This window comes from Schistocerca americana, chromosome 2 (genome assembly GCF_021461395.2).
Source record: "Schistocerca americana isolate TAMUIC-IGC-003095 chromosome 2, iqSchAmer2.1, whole genome shotgun sequence".
Taxonomy (NCBI): Eukaryota; Metazoa; Arthropoda; class Insecta; order Orthoptera; family Acrididae; genus Schistocerca; species Schistocerca americana.
Genome location: NC_060120.1, coordinates 889,353,149 through 889,373,840, shown reverse-complemented (window position 1 = coordinate 889,373,840; position 20,692 = coordinate 889,353,149).

Sequence of the window (20,692 nt, the reverse complement as noted above, 5' to 3'; positions counted from 1 at the left end):
TTAGGTTAGTTAGGTTTAACTAGTTCTAAGTTCTAGGGGACTAATGACCTCAGCAGTTGAGTCCCATAGTGCTCAGAGCCATTTGAAACATTAAAAAAAATGGAGAAGGCACCAGATTGGATTAAAGGAAGACACTGAAACAATTCGGAGGCGTGATGCTTGGTTTGTTATCAGTAGGTTTGTTCAACACGCGAGTAGTACGGGAGTGCTCCTTGAAGACAGTTGGGAATCCCTGGAGAAAAGACGACAATCTTTTTACGTAAGACTTTTGTCAGTGCTTACTGGTCCGGCATTTGCGACAGGCTGTGGAACGATACCATTGCCACCGACAGACATCCCTCACAAAGTCCGGAAAGACAAAGTAAGAGAGATCAGGGTTTGTACAGAAACGTACAGATAGTCGTTCTGCCCTCGCTGCATATGCGCGTGGAACGGGAAAGAGAATGACGCAATGGAACGAAGTATCCTCCGCCATGCACCATATGGTGGCTTGCGGAACACTTACGTAGACGTAGATGCAGCTGTAGAGATAGATGTAGAATATGAAATGTTTCAGAACATCGACATTTATTTGCTACAGAAAACATACACAATGCGTGACAAAGTTAAGCACCCAGAAGACAAAGTCGAATGTCAATGTGAGTTCGCACACATATGCACCAACGGCGGGTACGTAAATAATTAAGAGTTACTATTCTCTTTGACAGGTATAGCGGCCACCAGAGTGCATCAGTGCTGCTCGTGTTTAGTGTTGTTAACTAGCCTGGTAGGGTATACGTGGTGTAACAAAAATGTACCGCACAAACTGCAGGACATGTTCCTCACACATAGACCAAGAAATTATGTTATATGAACATGTGTCCGTAAACACTTAGGGTTTTCATGTTACAACTCATTTCCTCTAACTCAATCATGCGAAACACAGAAGAGCAGAACGCACCAGCATAACACAAGCACCTCTTTCTCACAGATGTTCAATATGCTCTCCGTGGGCACTGACACTTGCATCAATCCATCATGTGGTCAACAATCGGTGTTGTCATGTCTTGTACTGACACTAGGGACGTCGTCAACTGCATGAAGAACTTCCGCCTCCCATTACAGTGTCCTCGTCCTTCTAGACCTCCTCTGGTCGCGAGTATAGGGCTTAAGCGCCTCATGTTCCCTAAGACAGCGATCAGTGGCTTCAAACGTTTTCCTGTTGGGGCACCCTCGCCCTGAAAATCTCTCCCGGTACAAACGTGGAGCGCCAGCGCCATTGTTGTCACCTAATCCATACGTCAGATGGACATTCACCACCTCTGCATTTGTGCACACTGTCATGACACGAGCCAAGTCTGTAATTCTACGCAGTAATCCGTGTGCTTGCAACGGTCATACTGACGGCTGGAACAGTTCATGTTACATGTAAAGAAGCAATGACGTACACTCTTTGACATAAAACTCGACCGGCGGCCGGCCGCTTCAGAGGCTAAGTCCGCGCCGATCGCGACATGGGACAATAAAACTGGCCAACTCGCTAATTCTCTAAGTCCGGTTATCTGCACAATCTGGCAACACTGCAGACTGCGGCACTTCCTGGAGGAAAACTTGTCCCATGATAGAGAAACACTAGGCTGATTACGCCTGTGGTCTAGCGGTAGCGTGCGTTGTTTCTGTTCGTGATGTCAGTGGATCGAGAGCAGCTGGCATAAAATATTTTTATAGCCTCTTCTGTCTGAATGCTGAAGACGTGAATGTAATGGTAGCGCAGATTCAATCTATTTCGCTTTCTGACACACCGATATCAAAATTTTATCCAGTAACGATTTTGCGGCAGATTTCATGCAGACTGTCCTCCTCTGGACGCCGTATGCGGCAAAGCTCCGGGATCCATTTGCTGGCTACCGGCAGCGGCCGTGGCGACAGCAGCGGCGCTGCACTCCCCCGTTCATTATCGAAAGCGCCTGCTCCCGCTCATCGCTTTTGATGATTTAAAACGCTTTATTATTAAATGTTGCTCCACAGAAAATTTCTACGATTTCCATTCACGCTCAAAAGCAACGGAGACAGACGCCCTGATAAGTAGGCGGGTATTATATTACATTAATCGGCAAGAGCTGAGTATGGCCCGAAATTAATTTTATAGACGGGGACGAAATTAAACCACCTCGCTACATTCGATGAATTTATAAATGCTTCATACCTCGTTTCTTTTCCTTTCAAACTCAATTATTTGTGCAACTTTTCGTCAATGTTCGGATGTTTTCGTCAAGCCGGGGTGAGCGTCTGTGGTGTAAAGTGTATTACAGATCTTGTTTCATTCCTTATGGTAACTCTATTCGATAAACTGTGTGAATACCTTGCAATGCATGCTCTGTAGCAGTGCAGGAACACTGCACATTTGGAGTTCCATGTATGGGTTCATGAAGTATTTAATGTTGATCGGAAGTGATAGTTAAGGTCATCAGATTTAGACCAGAAAAAATTGTCGTTTTGGAGGTTTCAGAGAACGGAAAGGAATTGCTAACGCCGGTGTTAGAAAACGTCTACAGTTAAATGCTATTGCAAAAATTTAGAAGAGGGGAACTATATTAATCAACATGTGCACTTCATAAACAACCTTCTGACATTTTAGACCTATATGACGAACAAAACTCAAATTTATATCGTTGACAGTCGCTTTGAATCTTTTCAAGATCTATTTTACAGCGAAGCCCCTTCGCATTTGCAAAGCAGACATCCATGATATTAACTTAATTTACTAAGTCGAATCGGACGAAGATTGATGTTTAAAGGCATTCTTCAGATTTCGTATAAAGAATTTTTACTAGCCGTTTGCAACTCCATTAATTAAAATGGAAAATAAAAGGTTGTAGTCAGCGACTTCCACCGAGATTGGAGCTGCTATGTCATACAGTACGACCACTGCAACGCACAAGGGAACCTCTTTTTTTTAATTTTGCTTTTTTTCTTTTACTTTTTTTGACGATTACCCCTTTTCTTCTCTCTTATTTTAAAGCCCCTTAGGAAAATGGCAAAAAAAAAAGGAAACTAACTGCCACCGCCACTTTTCATCCTATAACAAAAAAAAAAAAAAAATATCTGGTCCACTTCAGGCGTTGGCTCCTGACTAAACCTACCCCAAGAGCTGCCTATATACCAGGGGAAATATGGGAATTCAAGGTTAGGGCTATCATTACAAACAAAACAAAATCTTCCTTTTTCTGAATTTTATTTTTATTTTGATTTTTGTTTTGTTTATTTTTGTTGTGTAATTGATCAGACGCCTTCTGCACCCCGCTGGTAATACACTCCTGGAAATTGAAATAAGAACACCGTGAATTCATTGTCCCAGGAAGGGGAAACTTTATTGACACATTCCTGGGGTCAGATACATCACATGATCACACTGACAGAACCACAGGCACATAGACACAGGCAACAGAGCATGCACAATGTCGGCACTAGTACAGTGTATATCCACCTTTCGCAGCAATGCAGGCTGCTATTCTCCCATCGAGACGATCGTAGAGATGCTGGATGTAGTCCTGTGGAACGGCTTGCGATGCCATTTCCACCTGGCGCCTCAGTTGGACCAGCGTTCGTGCTGGACGTGAAGACGGCGTGAGACGACGCTTCATCCAGTCCCAAATATGCTCAATGGGGGACAGATCCGGAGATCTTGCTGGCCAGGGTAGTTGACTTACACCTTCTAGAGCACGTTGGGTGGCACGGGATACATGCGGACGTGCATTGTCCTGTTGGAACAGCAAGTTCCCTTGCTGGTCTAGGAATGGTAGAACGATGGGTTCGATGACGGTTTGGATGTACCGTGCACTATTCAGTGTCCCCTCGACGATCACCAGTGGTGTACGGCCAGTGTAGGAGATCGCTCCCCACACCATGATGCCGGGTGTTGGCCCTGTGTGCCTCGGTCGTATGCAGTCCTGATTGTGGCGCTCACCTGCACGGCGCCAAACACGCATACGACCATCATTGGCACCAAGGCAGAAGCGACTCTCATCGCTGAAGACGACACGTCTCCATTCGTCCCTCCATTCACGCCTGTCGCGACACCACTGGAGGCGGGCTGCACGATGTTGGGGCGTGAGCGGAAGACGGCCTAACGGTGCGCGGGACCGTAGCCCAGCTTCATGGAGACGGTTGCGAATGGTCCTCGCCGATACCCCAGGAGCAACAGTGTCCCTAATTTGCTGGGAAGTGGCGGTGCGGTCCCCTACGGCACTGCGTAGGATCCTACGGTCTTGGCGTGCATCCGTGCGTCGCTGCGGTCCGGTCTCAGGTCGACGGGCACGTGCACCTTCCGCCGACCACTGGCGACAACATCGATGTACTGTGGAGACCTCACGCCCCACGTGTTGAGCAATTCGGCGGTACGTCCACCCGGCCTCCCGCATGCCCACTATACGCCCTCGCTCAGAGTCCGTCAACTGCACATACGGTTCACGTCCACGCTGTCGCGGCATGCTGTGTTAAAGACTGCGATGGAGCTCCGTATGCCACGGCAAACTGGCTGACACTGACGGCGGCGGTGCACAAATGCTGCGCAGCTAGCGCCATTCGACGGCCAACACCGTGGTTCCTGGTGTGTCCGCTGCGCCGTGCGTGTGATCATTGCTTGTACAGCCCTCTCGCAGTGTCCGGAGCAAGTATGGTGGGTCTGACACACCGGTGTCAATGTGTTCTTTTTTCCATTTCCGGGAGTGTATGTTGAGTCACGTCTTCTCGAAATTGGTGTGTTCCGTTCAGTAGTTGAGAAATGTTCATTGGTTCAAACTGGAAACCTTCTTCACTCTTGGCTTAACACATTCCAGCTGCGAGGCAGGTCGTGGAAAGCACTCCCAAGGAAGTTCGAGAAAAATTGACTGTATTTTGGGTGGCGGACAACGACATAATGACGGTCGTTGAGGTATGTCCAAAAATCGAGTACAGAGTCTACAGTTTGTCCAACTACGTAGTGAATGGCATGTCCGCGAATCCAATTCACAGCGTTGGTCTTTGTCCGAGGAAAATAGTCACGTCCCGCGTTAGAAAAGCCACAATATGACGAATAACCTCTGAGCTAACGACACACTGGCGACCACAGACGGACTATAGTCACTGCGATGTTGCCTGAGCCTCAAAACGCAACCTTAAAACACACAAACAGGTGTTACTTATGTGGAGAACGCCGTTCTTGGAGTCCAGAAATTAATTATACTTTCTAAGTGTCTCATCTTACAGTGGATTCTATCGTACGAGTCTTCGATGTGGAAAACGAATGTCAAGTGAATTTAGCGAGGTAACGCCGGCCTACACCCGGAAGTAAATGCACTGTCAGAGTGTTGACAAATACTTGCTACGACGCTGCCATTTCTCGGTTCTCTTACGAGGCAGCTCTTCAGCGAAATGCTTGCCGTGATTCTCCGATACGGTCCTTCAGAGTGGAGACCCGCGCGCACGTTTGGTTTTTATGCGGCGTTCTCCCCTGATGGTTTCTGACGTCGCCTTGTGGGCTATGTCTACATTTGAGACATTCAATTATCATTAATCCAAAATGATACAAGTTTCAGCTTGCGGCGTGGAAGAAGGCTGTTGACGCCGACATTATATCATTTCAACGTAGGGAAAGCCAAACGGGTCATTCAATGTTTCTCATTCAACATAAAGCATGTGAGATAATTTTCCGTAACGTTCATAATCATCTAAAAATACAAACGAAGTAAAAATACATCTGAAGCTTATTCGAATTGAATATAATGTAAGATACCAAACGCTTTGCACCTCGATGTCGAATTTGTCCACGTGCAATCTTTTGCAGCATACAAAAAGAATGTCATGATTACCACGAGAATGAAGAAATATGTTGATACGGATGGAAGCAAGGAGAGACGCAGTCAACAAATATTCGATTCCTCATGGTATTGATTTCATTTGAGACGTAAGAAGAGTTAAAGCGGGATATTACTTTCGTTAACACGAAAGATATGCAGCAGATATTGATAACGAGGAAGTTTGCGTCTTCATACGTTTCCTCCTTGAAATCTGTATGCTCTCTTATATACTAAGTAGCCTGCTCATTGTTTCAGTAATGTTACCCTCTTGTTTGACCCCGTATCGATGAACAGATTCCGAATGCATGTCTCTGCATGAAAGTAGCTGTTCGAACCCTTCCTGGGTTGCCTTTTGTGTTTTATTGCTTGGAATTCCTGAAGCAGACCACTGTGCCTTCTCCCCTTGTGGGTTAGGTCTCAAAACTAAACCGCTTTTTATCCAATGGCATAATTTATTCAGACAGCATCAGCACAAGACTGTCAAACAAAGCCTTCCATTTACAGTTGCAACACTCTAACTAGCACTGACCGAAGTGTAATCCACGGTCATGGTCCGAAATTAGCAGCTGTCTGCTACTGTGGCAAAGTCCGTACTACACTTTCGATTCCGCAGCACCATTTTATCTGGTAACATTGTGTAGCTGCAGAGTTGTGTCAGCATGTCTGTCCTCACACGCAGCGGTATGAATAAAATGATAGTAATAATAACAGTAATAATCGAATTATCCGGCAACTTCACACATCACAGTGGATTTTCTCGAACTAAGAAATTTGCTGAATTTGTGAAAAATCAAAATGGCTTCACATCCAGCCTATGATGCCTAGAAGAGTCTTTACATCCTGCTGACATGAGAATAGCATAATCGCTCCGTCAGAAGCTTGCTTCTACTTAACCATTTAATAGACTCGCATTTTTTCCACCGTGATTAATTTTGTAAGCTAAGCACATCATCCGTTACAGCCCACTCCAGGGGCTGGGAAATGTGGCCACAATGGTCTGGTGGAACGAACTGTCACAGGTGCAATGCGTGGGTTCAGGCATTTGCTTTTAAGAGGCACAAACAGATTTATTTTACCTCTGGTAACCTCAAGGGAAAGACGTTATAATCCAGAATCAGCATTAAGCATCACGTTCCTTCATTACCAACTGGGCGGAGCCAGTTTAAGTTGGGAAATGACATAGCGGAAGTCATTGTAAACAGAAATACAGTCGCCAGTAAGCTTACTTACATTAGCAAATTGTATTTTATTTGATGAAACGATAGCCATTTAAAGGGACAGGGCTCTTAGTTTACTTGTACTTGATTGAACTAGAGACGTTGAAAAATTTGGTGCTGGACTGTGATTCGCATTCGTATCTCCTCTTTCGAGGATCTGAATCTCTCGGAACAGTATAGTTCAATCATTTCGTTCCTTTTCCCAAGACTGCAGTCTTCTCTAGGTCTCCTCCAAAGGTAAATATGTGGGTCCGAATCCTGATCCAGTACAAAATTATTCATAATTTCATTTCCAGCTCTATCAAGTGCACACCCACCTGCTAGTGAAAATTAACGCTCATTTAATGTCTGTTCATGTGTTGCCAACAATCGCAATAGGTGTCGTTATTTCTGGTCAAACACGCACACATCTTACTGTTCGTGAGTAAGAAACTGATACTTAAGCTACGTTCGTGGATGCGCGGTAGGTGTGCAGTTCGATTGTCTCTTAGGCACAAAAGTTTGTATCCTTATTTTAGATTCAGACACCTAGCGGCTCGTAAGAAAAACCGATACGTAACATTTGATATTTCTTAGTTAACAATCCGATTACGTGTTGGGTTTGTATCTCCGTCACAGAACTTCACATCATGCACTTCATCTTTAAATGCATGCACACTTTGTTACTTCAGAATGGAGGTATATCAGACATCTTTCGTGGTTAGATAACAGGGACGAAAGGGTCTTGATAGGAGTCACGGTTTATTACAAAACTTGTCGTCTTTTATTTTCAAGTTTAGATTTGGTTACTGGTATTGGCAAAAATTTCGGTAATTCATGACTCTTCATGGCTAGTCATCAATATGATGTATTTAGATTAGATTACATTACATTAGATTACTTCTTGTTCCATAGATCATGAATACGACATTTCGTAATGATGTGGAACGTGTCATTACAATGAAAGATTTCTTTAAAAACCATGATTCAATTTCATTACAACAATTTTTTACACTCTCATTCTTTTTTATCTCTCTCTCTCTCTCACACACAGACACATACATACACTCACACACACACACACACACACACACACACACACACACACACACACACACACACACTCTCACACACACACACACACACATATAAACATTCTTTTTTATTTTTATTTGTTCGTTGTGCTCGACTATCGGCGAGGCACGAAAACGCCTGTGAATGAGTTTCTTAGTTTTGAGTACACTTACTAAAGAAATATAAAAACAACAATGAGAGTTACTGATTTATGATGCTTAGTTTGCAGTCAGTTCTGAGTATTATTAGTAACTACGCTCCAGTCCCTAAACCTAGTTACAGTAAGCGAGTCAGACGCATTACGTATTCCAGGCCGTAGCAGCCGCGACTTGGAGACACCAGCTATGGTCACTTCCCAGCCCGCTGTAGGATCACATCGGTTCGTCTTCTTCCTGCTGGTACTGTAACTGAGATTTGGCAACAAGGCAACGTATGTTTGGCAACTCTGTGATCGACGAGTTACTTCCTGGTGTGCACGGAATTAAGCCTCAAAGTTCACTTGATTTTACCTGTCATTTCCATTGAATAATCTGAGTTATTATCGCTTGAAGGGTAACAAAAGATTGTAAATTTACGGTTTTCAGCCCAGGAAAGTCGTTGCAGATGGAAATCGCAACTAATCTCGACCTTTAAATAGCGGTTTACGAGTTCTAGGCACTATTGGCGTCGTAAGAGGACGCTCAGACCCATACCTCTTCGTCAGCTCTGTGGTAACGTGCTGACCTGTGGAAAAGCGTCTGTTATGGTTTGCAGTTCCAGTCTCACTGACTGCAACGTTTTTATCCCTTCTGTGAAAGAGCTACAAGGAGTCGGATCAAACATCAGTAAGGAAATCGCAAGAAAATGCTTTCGGCTCATAGTGCAATGTTGAAAAACTTACAATGCTGCACAACAGGCAACGCCTCTTTCCGCTGCTGACAAGCGAATTTTGGGTTTCTAGGAATACGTAACTATATTTATGAAATGCCACATTTGCATACCTCTTGAGTACGACACAGCATACCAATGAAACACAGACCCAATCAAAATCTAAGTGAGTAGTATTTTACTAATTCGTGTCGATAGAGGCACATTTGTGTACAGATACTCGGTTTTATTAAAACATACTTTCGTCGTAAGGTTATCGTGGTTAGTTTTATTTCATTTCTTATAATACAGTGCACAATTTTCGTAAGGTTTCCTTTAGTGTTGTTAAAACAATAGTAAACATGAGAGAGAAATTAATCATCAACGATATATGCGAATTCTCTGATGTTATCTATGACAGTATGACAATGCACGTGCAGTTTATTGATTACATGCATGTAGAAAACTTGTTCTGAGTTAAAGCTGTCAAACAAAGTTTGAAGAAGAATAAAATCTCACTACCACACGACAGCTAACGTAGAAAATACTTTTCTGACATATTATGGCACGATGCGCTCTCCCTACACATCTTCGAGATGCATCTGCTGCCTGCTGTCTATTAAACCTGAACAGAACAAAATGTCACAGTAGTTAGCCCTTTTTCCACATGCGACTACTTTGGGTTGAGAACTGAAGGGAAGTATGTTCAAAGTTCCATTAGATTGACAACTTCAGCAGACAGCAGAATTGCGTTCTAAAAAATGTAGCACTGAATGTATTCGAACTCGCGACATCTTATCTATGCTACTAGCTGACACGTAGCTACAACAGCTCCAGACCTCGACAACTATTCCTCCAGAACTTTTTGATTCCACAGCACTGTGAGATTATGCATATGGCCAGATCTTGACTTCTGAGAGACAAACAGTTACAGCTTTTCTTTTTTTTTTTTTTTTACTGAACGACGTTTTCTACAAACAGATAGCGCAATAGAATAGCTCAAGTGGAAAGGAACACTTCCTATTTAAACTTCTGCATCCTACACTGTTGGCAGTTCTGTGTAGGTGGCAGTTACGTGATTTTATTTCGGTGATTACAAAATATAGAGTGGAATGTATGCACTGGGTAGCCGAGGCTGCTAGTTCATGGTGATTCGGTCAACCAAGTAAATGAATTTACTGAACATGGTGCAAATTACTACAGGACGCCTGTGTGTCAGAATTCTCATCCAGTGTGGCGCAACGGCGTTACGATAGAAAAATGAGAGAAGAGGATTTCGTGGTCTGTTGGACGGATGGTAGGTTGTTATACCTATGGTCTGGGTTGGATTCCCACTTCTGTCAATGATTTTAGATAGGGAGAGACAGAGTCCATTCTCTCCTGGCTACACAAAGTGAAGAAGGTGTAATGGCAGTGCGGTCTGAAAATTCACATTAAAGATGATTTTCCTTCTCTACCAAGTAGACGGTAGGTTGAACCACAATAAAGTCTGGAGTGGCGACATGTAGAAACTCTATCACCAGTAACCTTTCTTATACTGGTTATTTATTTCAAGTGACGAAACAAACGCTATGTATGGTCACAGGACACTTATTCCATCTTTTATCCGAGCTTCTGTATGTCGATAAAATTGGTTCTGAATTGGGAATGCAACTCAGACCGCCCTTAACGCGGAATTTGATCCCTTCGTGACAATACAGCTCGGCTACAATTTGTTGTTTGTTCAAAACTGCAGATTCCTCAACATCTCCACATATTACGCGTGAATGGGATCGAATCCTGGCCCGGCACTAAAGATTTAATTATGTATTATCAAGCTCTAGCATGAGAACACCTATCTGCTGGTGGATAAGAATTTTGATTTTTAATGTATTTTCATTCGTTGTCAACACTAACGATATCTGACATTTTTAACTCCCAGTGAGACACAGAACTATTTGCGAGATGACTGTAAGTTCAAGATGTTATTCTGAGCAGCTGGTGGAGAAAAATTCGGTTGCTGACGTCTCTTTGTGTGTAGTCAACAACGATATATGTGGGGCTCTATTCCCAGTGAGCGCTGAACTCTTCGTCATATTATTTCTAGTTCAAACATGCTCACATATCACTGCTGGCGCAACAAACCCATATTTAAAGTTCGTTTTCTCTAGAATATAACAGCGATAGGTGCCGGGTGGGAGTCCTGGGAAGGAAAAAATTAATGTTTCGTCTCGTCATTTCAGTTAAAACATCTAGCTACTGCCGCGAAAATCCGATATGTCACATTTGACTGTGCTTCGATAGCAATCCGATTAGATTCTGGGTTCGAATCCGTGTCCAACACAAAGCTTTACCTCACGGCATTTCAAGTAAGTTACTTGTGAAGAAGCAATATTTAACATCTCTCGTAGTTCGTTAACAGGGACAATAGATGATGGGTAGGAATTCGCGTCTGTTAAACATGTTTGCCTTATGCAATTTGAAGTTGATATTTGCTAACTGATACTGTCTAAAATCGAGGTATATCACTCTCTGTATGCTTAATCAGGAATGACTGTTAGTTTCCGTCAGTAACGAAATCTTTGCTTAGTCTGCATGAGCTGGGTTTGAATCCATATGCGGAACAAGACGGTTCGTCGTGTCATTTGAAGTTCATACATATTCTCAACTAGCTGCTCGTGAGTAACCTAAATTTTTAATGTCATTTTGTGTTAAATAATAAGTACGGTATGTTACTTTGAAGAGGAAATCATGAATACGACGAACTTACTACGTGCATTACCAATCTGACGTAATAATGAGAGTGGTAACATTTCAGGTATGCCATTTATTGTAATAAATGTGAGCTTACAAGCCTTAAGGACAGTCTTACCTGTGATAAGGTGTTCCCTGATATTTGTAGTATCGTGGTATTACTTTACATCTTGAGTTATTGCGGTACAGAGCAGTGTTTTCTAGTGGTGACTTGTTGGAACCATTTTCAATAGTCAAACGACTGTACCAAGGAGCGATTAGAGGACCTGCTGGACAGCTTTTTTTGAATAGGACAATGTTCCTGTCCAATAATTTTTAGATTAGTTACAATAAGCTTACGCTGCAAGAGAACTCGCTTGTATTTTTCAATATGTGGTCTGTTGTCGGTTTGAAGGCCTTACATTGCATCGGGAACTTAGTGCAACTCCACCGAGGGCTGTCTGGAGTAGGGTGGAGATAGCAATGTGAAAGTTGCGAGCTGTCGAAGACGATCTTCATATTCCTAATGCGATTAGGACATCGTATACTCTTGACGACGTTTAGCACCTGTGCGGTCAGTCAACCAATTTCAGAATTCATGTTGAGTAATCCTGCTAAATTCCCATAATATTGCCTTTTTATATTGATGAGTAATATGGATAGTCGTCACGTTCATGTGCCGTCTACAACGCAAATTTAATGTTACTATCCTAGGAACTAACCTGCAATACGTTTTGTATTTCATAATCGGAACTATCTGCATTAACCGTCATCAGAGCAATGTCAGGGAACAGAATGCAGCAGTGCCTTGGTACCTACTTGGGGACCTGCTTGAGTCGTGTTCTACGGAAAGGGTAGTTGCTGGTTCACATTATATTACACTAGCGAGAAGTACCGACTTTTCCATTTTTCTGCAAACATCCCGAACTAAATTCAGTAACTAAATGCTAAAAATATATTTGCATAGTGCCAACTCAAAGATCAATAGATATGGATATCGATATAGATTTTTATATTTAAAGCCATTCTCGTTCTGCGTTGGAATAAACAACATTCATTATTTGATTGTTCTTGTTACGATTGATATTGTCATTCTCTCACTCGCAAGAGTTTTCACATTCCTATTTGGTATCGATGCACATGAAGAGTGGCTATGAAAGAAGGGAATACTGAATGTTACGTCATGCAGAATACACTCATTTACTTCTGCTCCTCGTGATCAACGCTGCAGGAGAAGTGAGATACATAAAGTTGACAGTGTGAGGACAGACATGCTGACACAACTCTGCAGCTACACAATGTTACCAGATAAAATGGTGCTGCGGAATCGAAAGTGTAGTACGGACTTTGCCACAGTAGCAGACAGCTGCTAATTTCGGACCATGACCGTGGATTACACTTCGGTCAGTGCTAGTTAGAGTGTTGCAACTGTAAATGGAAGGCTTTGTTTGACAGTCTTGTGCTGATGCTGTCTGAATAAATTATGCCATTGGATAAAAAGCGGTTTAGTTTTGAGACCTAACCCACAAGGGGAGAAGGCACAGTGGTCTGCTTCAGGAATTCCAAGCAATAAAACACAAAAGGCAACCCAGGAAGGGTTCGAACAGCTACTTTCATGCAGAGACATGCATTCGGAATCTGTTCATCGATACGGGGTCAAACAAGAGGGTAACATTACTGAAACAATGAGCAGGCTACTTAGTATATAAGAGAGCATACAGATTTCAAGGAGGAAACGTATGAAGACGCAAACTTCCTCGTTATCAATATCTGCTGCATATCTTTCGTGTTAACGAAAGTAATATCCCGCTTTAACTCTTCTTACGTCTCAAATGAAATCAATACCATGAGGAATCGAATATTTGTTGACTGCGTCTCTCCTTGCTTCCATCCGTATCAACATATTTCTTCATTCTCGTGGTAATCATGACATTCTTTTTGTATGCTGCAAAAGATTGCACGTGGACAAATTCGACATCGAGGTGCAAAGCGTTTGGTATCTTACATTATATTCAATTCGAATAAGCTTCAGATGTATTTTTACTTCGTTTGTATTTTTAGATGATTATGAACGTTACGGAAAATTATCTCACATGCTTTATGTTGAATGAGAAACATTGAATGACCCGTTTGGCTTTCCCTACGTTGAAATGATATAATGTCGGCGTCAACAGCCTTCTTCCACGCCGCAAGCTGAAACTTGTATCATTTTGGATTAATGATAATTGAATGTCTCAAATGTAGACATAGCTCACAAGGCGACGTCAGAAACCATCAGGGGAGAACGCCGCATAAAAACCAAACGTGCGCGCGGGTCTCCACTCTGAAGGACCGTATCGGAGAATCACGGCAAGCATTTCGCTGAAGAGCTGCCTCGTAAGATAACCGAGAAATGGCAGCGTCGTAGCAAGTATTTGTCAACACTCTGACAGTGCATTTACTTCCGGGTGTAGGCCGGCGTTACCTCGCTAAATTCACTTGACATTCGTTTTCCACATCGAAGACTCGTACGATAGAATCCACTGTAAGATGAGACACTTAGAAAGTATAATTAATTTCTGGACTCCAAGAACGGCGTTCTCCACATAAGTAACACCTGTTTGTGTGTTTTAAGGTTGCGTTTTGAGGCTCAGGCAACATCGCAGTGACTATAGTCCGTCTGTGGTCGCCAGTGTGTCGTTAGCTCAAAGGTTATTCGTCATATTGTGGCTTTTCTAACGCGGGACGTGACTATTTTCCTCGGACAAAGACCAACGCTGTGAATTGGATTCGCGGACATGCCATTCACTACGTAGTTGGACAAACTGTAGACTCTGTACTCGATTTTTGGACATACCTCAACGACCGTCATTATGTCGTTGTCCGCCACCCAAAATACAGTCAATTTTTCTCGAACTTCCTTGGGAGTGCTTTCCACGACCTGCCTCGCAGCTGGAATGTGTTAAGCCAAGAGTGAAGAAGGTTTCCAGTTTGAACCAATGAACATTTCTCAACTACTGAACGGAACACACCAATTTCGAGAAGACGTGACTCAACATACACTCCCGGAAATGGAAAAAAGAACACATTGACACCGGTGTGTCAGACCCACCATACTTGCTCCGGACACTGCGAGAGGGCTGTACAAGCAATGATCACACGCACGGCGCAGCGGACACACCAGGAACCACGGTGTTGGCCGTCGAATGGCGCTAGCTGCGCAGCATTTGTGCACCGCCGCCGTCAGTGTCAGCCAGTTTGCCGTGGCATACGGAGCTCCATCGCAGTCTTTAACACAGCATGCCGCGACAGCGTGGACGTGAACCGTATGTGCAGTTGACGGACTCTGAGCGAGGGCGTATAGTGGGCATGCGGGAGGCCGGGTGGACGTACCGCCGAATTGCTCAACACGTGGGGCGTGAGGTCTCCACAGTACATCGATGTTGTCGCCAGTGGTCGGCGGAAGGTGCACGTGCCCGTCGACCTGAGACCGGACCGCAGCGACGCACGGATGCACGCCAAGACCGTAGGATCCTACGCAGTGCCGTAGGGGACCGCACCGCCACTTCCCAGCAAATTAGGGACACTGTTGCTCCTGGGGTATCGGCGAGGACCATTCGCAACCGTCTCCATGAAGCTGGGCTACGGTCCCGCGCAGCGTTAGGCCGTCTTCCGCTCACGCCCCAACATCGTGCAGCCCGCCTCCAGTGGTGTCGCGACAGGCGTGAATGGAGGGACGAATGGAGACGTGTCGTCTTCAGCGATGAGAGTCGCTTCTGCCTTGGTGCCAATGATGGTCGTATGCGTGTTTGGCGCCGTGCAGGTGAGCGCCACAATCAGGACTGCATACGACCGAGGCACACAGGGCCAACACCCGGCATCGTGGTGTGGAGAGCGATCTCCTACACTGGCCGTACACCACTGGTGATCGTCGAGGGGACACTGAATAGTGCACGGTACATCCAAACCGTCATCGAACCCGTCGTTCTACCATTCCTAGACCGGCAAGGGAACTTGCTGTTCCAACAGGACAATGCACGTCCGCATGTATCCCGTGCCACCCAACGTGCTCTAGAAGGTGTAAGTCAACTACCCTGGCCAGCAAGATCTCCGGATCTGTCCCCCATTGAGCATATTTGGGACTGGATGAAGCATCGTCTCACGTCGTCTTCACGTCCAGCACGAACGCTGGTCCAACTGAGGCGCCAGGTGGAAATGGCATCGCAAGCCGTTCCACAGGACTACATCCAGCATCTCTACGATCGTCTCGATGGGAGAATAGCAGCCTGCATTGCTGCGAAAGGTGGATATACACTGTACTAGTGCCGACATTGTGCATGCTCTGTTGCCTGTGTCTATGTGCCTGTGGTTCTGTCAGTGTGATCATGTGATGTATCTGACCCCAGGAATGTGTCAATAAAGTTTCCCCTTCCTGGGACAATGAATTCACGGTGTTCTTATTTCAATTTCCAGGAGTGTATTACCAGCGGGGTGCAGAAGGCGTCTGATCAATTACACAACAAAAATAAACAAAACAAAAATCAAAATAAAAATAAAATTCAGAGAAAGGAAGATTTTGTTTTGTTTGTAATGATAGCCCTAACCTTGAATTCCCATATTTCCCCTGGTATATAGGCAGCTCTTGGGGTAGGTTTAGTCAGGAGCCAACGCCTGTAGTGGACCAGATATTTTTTTTTTTTTATAGGATGAAAAGTGGCGATGGCACTTAGTTTCCTTTTTTTTGCCATTTTCCTAAGGGGCTTTAAAATAAGAGAGAAAAAAAGGGGTAATCGTCAAAAAAAGTAAAAGAAAAAAAGCAAAATTAAAAAAAAGAGGTTCCCTTGTGCGTTGCGGTGGTCGTACTGTATGACATAGCAGCTCCAATCTCGGTGGAAGCCGCTGACTACAACCTTTTATTTTCCATTTTAATTAATGGAGTTGCAAACGGCTAGTAAAAATTCTTTATACGAAATCTGAAGAATGCCTTTAAACATCAATCTTCGTCCGATTCGACTTAGTAAATTAAGTTAATATCATGGATGTCTGCTTTGCAAATGCCACGGTGCTTCGCTGTAAAATAGATCTTGAAAAGATTCAAAGCGACTGTCAACGATATAAATTTGAGTTTTGTTCGTCATATAGGTCTAAAATGTCAGAAGGTTGTTTATGAAGTGCACATGTTGATTAATATAGTTCCCCTCTTCTAAATTTTTGCAATAGCATTTAACTGTAGACGTTTTCTAACACCGGCGTTAGCAATTCCTTTCCGTTCTCTGAAACCTCCAAAACGACAATTTTTTCTGGTCTAAATCTGATGACCCTAACTATCACTTCCGATCAACATTAAATACTTCATGAACCCATACATGGAACTCCAAATGTGCAGTGTTCTTGCACTGCTACAGAGCATGCATTGCAAGGTATTCACACAGTTTATCGAATAGAGTTACCATAAGGAATGAAACAAGATCTGTAATACACTTTACACCACAGACGCTCACCCCGGCTTGACGAAAACATCCGAACATTGACGAAAAGTTGCACAAATAATTGAGTTTGAAAGGAAAAGAAACGAGGTATGAAGCATTTATAAATTCATCGAATGTAGCGAGGTGGTTTAATTTCGTCCCAGTCTATAAAATTAATTTCGGGCCTACTCAGCTCTTGCCGATTAATGTAATATAATACCCGCCTACTAATCAGGGCGTCTGTCTCTGTGGCTTTTGAGCGTGAATAGAAATCGTAGAAATTTTCTGTGGAGCAACATTTAATAATAAAGCGTTTTAAATCATCAAAAGCGATGAGCGGGAGCAGGCGCTTCCGATAAAGAACGGGGGAGTGCAGCGCCGCTGCTGTCGCCACGGCCGCTGCCGGTAGCCAGCAAATGGATCCCGGAGCTTTGCCGCATACGGCGTCCAGAGGAGGACAGTCTGCATGAAATCTGCCGCAAAATCGTTACTGGATAAAATTTTGATATCGGTGTGTCAGAAAGCGAAATAGATTGAATCTGCGCTACCATTACATTCACGTCTTCAGCATTCAGACAGAAGAGGCTATAAAAATATTTTATGCCAGCTGCTCTCGATCCACTGACATCACGAACAGAAACCACGCACTCTACCGCTAGACCACAGGCGTAATCAGCCTAGTGTTTCTCTATCATGGGACAAGTTTTCCTCCAGGAAGTGCCGCAGTCTGCAGTGTTGCCAGATTGTGCAGATAACCGGACTTAGAGAATTAGCGAGTTGGCCAGTTTTATTGTCCCATGTCGCGATCGGCGCGTACTTAGCCTCTGCAGCGGCCGGCCGCCGGTCGAGTTTTATGTCAAAGAGTGTACGTTGCGTGGTAACAGGGACGTGTAAAACAAAACATGTACCACCTAAACAGGCGTCACCGAGAGTTGCATACTCCCCAGGAGTCTAACGTTCTGTTCTTGTCTATTTCCCATGATCAGTCAGTTAGAGAAAATGAGTTGTAACATGGAAACAAAGCGTTTACAGACCCACGTTCACGTAACATAATTCTTCGTCTACGTGTAAGGAATGTGTCTTACAATTTGTGCTGTACGTTTTTGTTACACCCTGCATAAGGTGCGTGAATAGTTCAGATGTTGAGTGACTACTGTGAAGGGCACGGAGATGACACGTACTCATCTGAGACAGCTTTATTAGCAACGGACATGGTTTGAAAGCGGCCTCGTTGCGGGTCTCCATTTGGCCGGCTGGTCGAATCCTGCAATATCCAGATCTGTGGGACAATCAGTGTGACAGTGGCCCGATGTTGGACTGCATGAGAAGATGAGAACATCCACACTTGTTGTCGAGGTTCCGGTCGACCACGACTGACCACTACCATGGCGGATCGTCATACTGAGCACCAAGCACCTCCTAATCCTTAACATCTGCGCTTGCCATCCGACAACAAGTAATAGACTCCCTGAAACATTCTGTATCATCCCATTCCATTGCTCGGAGGCCAGTAGCAGCCGAACTAGGGAATGACCACGCAAACAAACTTGTTAGTGAATTATAGTCTCATACGTAGCCTCCCGTTGTTACAACAACACAAACGGTTATATTTGGATTGGTGCCGTGACCAGGAAGTATGAACTCCTGATGAAAGGAGTCTGTTGTTCAACCTTAATCGGCGAATATGGCGACACGACAGCCTGGGGAGATGGCTCATTCTTCCAGTGTTTTGGAGAGCTAAAGCGCTGTCGCGGTGTGACGAAACATCGGATATGATTTCTGGTTGCGGTTGGTAGTGATTGATGGAACTCTGACGGCGAAACGGTTCGTCATGGACATCTTGCCTCCTAATCTGTTACCTCTCGTGGGACAAACACATGATGTCATCATTCAAGAGGACAATATTCGTCCACGCATGGCTCGTGTATCTGTCAACTTTCTGCCTGATGTTGAGGTACTCGTGCGGCCTGCAAGATCCCCATATCTGTCCCCAATAAAACCTGTATGGGACCAGCTCGGACGTCAATTCCATCCCAGTCCCAGTCGACCAGTTGCAACACTTGTGGGCCAGCTTGCCTCAGGATAGGGTACAACGGTTTTACGATCCTCTTACCAACCGAATCAGAGGATGCTCCCAAGCCACAGTGGGTGCAACATCACAGTGAGTACTGGACTCGTACTGTTAAATTAGTTGTCAGTTGACTCGATTCTGTAATCACTGTAGCAACATCACATACCTTCTCAATCCGTAAAGTTTTTTTTTCGTTTCCTCCTCTCCTGCTGGGTGATTCATTTTTTTGTCAGGCAATGTACATAAAAACATACGTAGTTCATAGCACCTTTTCAATTTGTCACTTTAAGCTTCGTGGTCTGTTTTCTTTATAAGTGCCAAATATCAGTCCAAACTATTTATCTCTTTTATTAAATTTGAGGTTTTCACTGTTGAAACAATTTTCGTTAGAAAATTTCTTTATCTGCTTGTATTTAAGTCTTATTTATGCTCGGTGTAGGCTTGTTGTCTGTACAGGTATTGTAAATCCTAAATAATTTTGCTTTCAGAAATTTAGTCTCACTCATGAGACAACACTTTTAAGACACACAGGGTGTTCGGAAATTCCTATTACAGACTTGTAGGACAAGTAGAGGGCAGTGAGTACGTAATATGCTGAATAGAAGCCCATGTCCGGAAACGTCATCCAATGACGCTAAAGAGCGTCAAAGTTATAGGCGCCGGCGCCGGTAGATGTATGTATATCCAGAGTCATTCGATGATGATGTTACAAACTTTCAAGGACGATGGAGAAGAATAAACGTATCAATTTGAAGTAAGGGTACCTGTATCGGCAACGAAAGAGTCGAATGTTATAAGCGAAAAGGGTTCTGATACCTCTGACAGAGAGATACGAGTACATGCACTGGTACCTTTGCTGCCAACATTGTAGGGTAGGCAACTTTTGAAGAAGGTAGTATGGACCAAAAAAAAGTCTAGTAAAAATAGGCTCCAAATGCTTACCTTAAGAGATATGAGCACATGTACCAATAGAGGAGCTGTGTTTCACAGTTGCGAAGATGAACAAATGCTCATAGCTCCTCAAGTATGCATCTCAGAGTCCATGTCTACTCGACATTTTTTCTTGTTTTCGACCATGTTTCCAACTCCAAAAGTTGTATATCCTGCATCTTAGCAACAACAGTACCGGTGCATGTATTCCACTGTCAGAAGTAGCCGAATAATTATCCCCTGTAACTTTCGAGTCGTTCGTTTCCGAACCAGAGACTTTTACCACAAATTGATACGTTTATCCGTCTCCATCATCCTTTGAAGTTCTCTTACTGAAATGTTTCAATCTATGCAAAGGATAAAACATACCTGACGGAGTTTATAAACATAAAAAATAGTAAGTCGTTCGCTGTTAGTGGCGTCCTCTTGGGTAAAATATTCCGGAGGTAAAATAGTCCCCCATTCGGATCTCCGGGCGGGGACTACTCAAGAGGACGTCGTTATCAGGAGAAAGAAAACTGGTGTTCTACGGATCGGAGCGTGGAATGTCAGATCCCTTAACCGGGCAGGTAGATTAGAAAATTTAAAAAGGGAAATGGA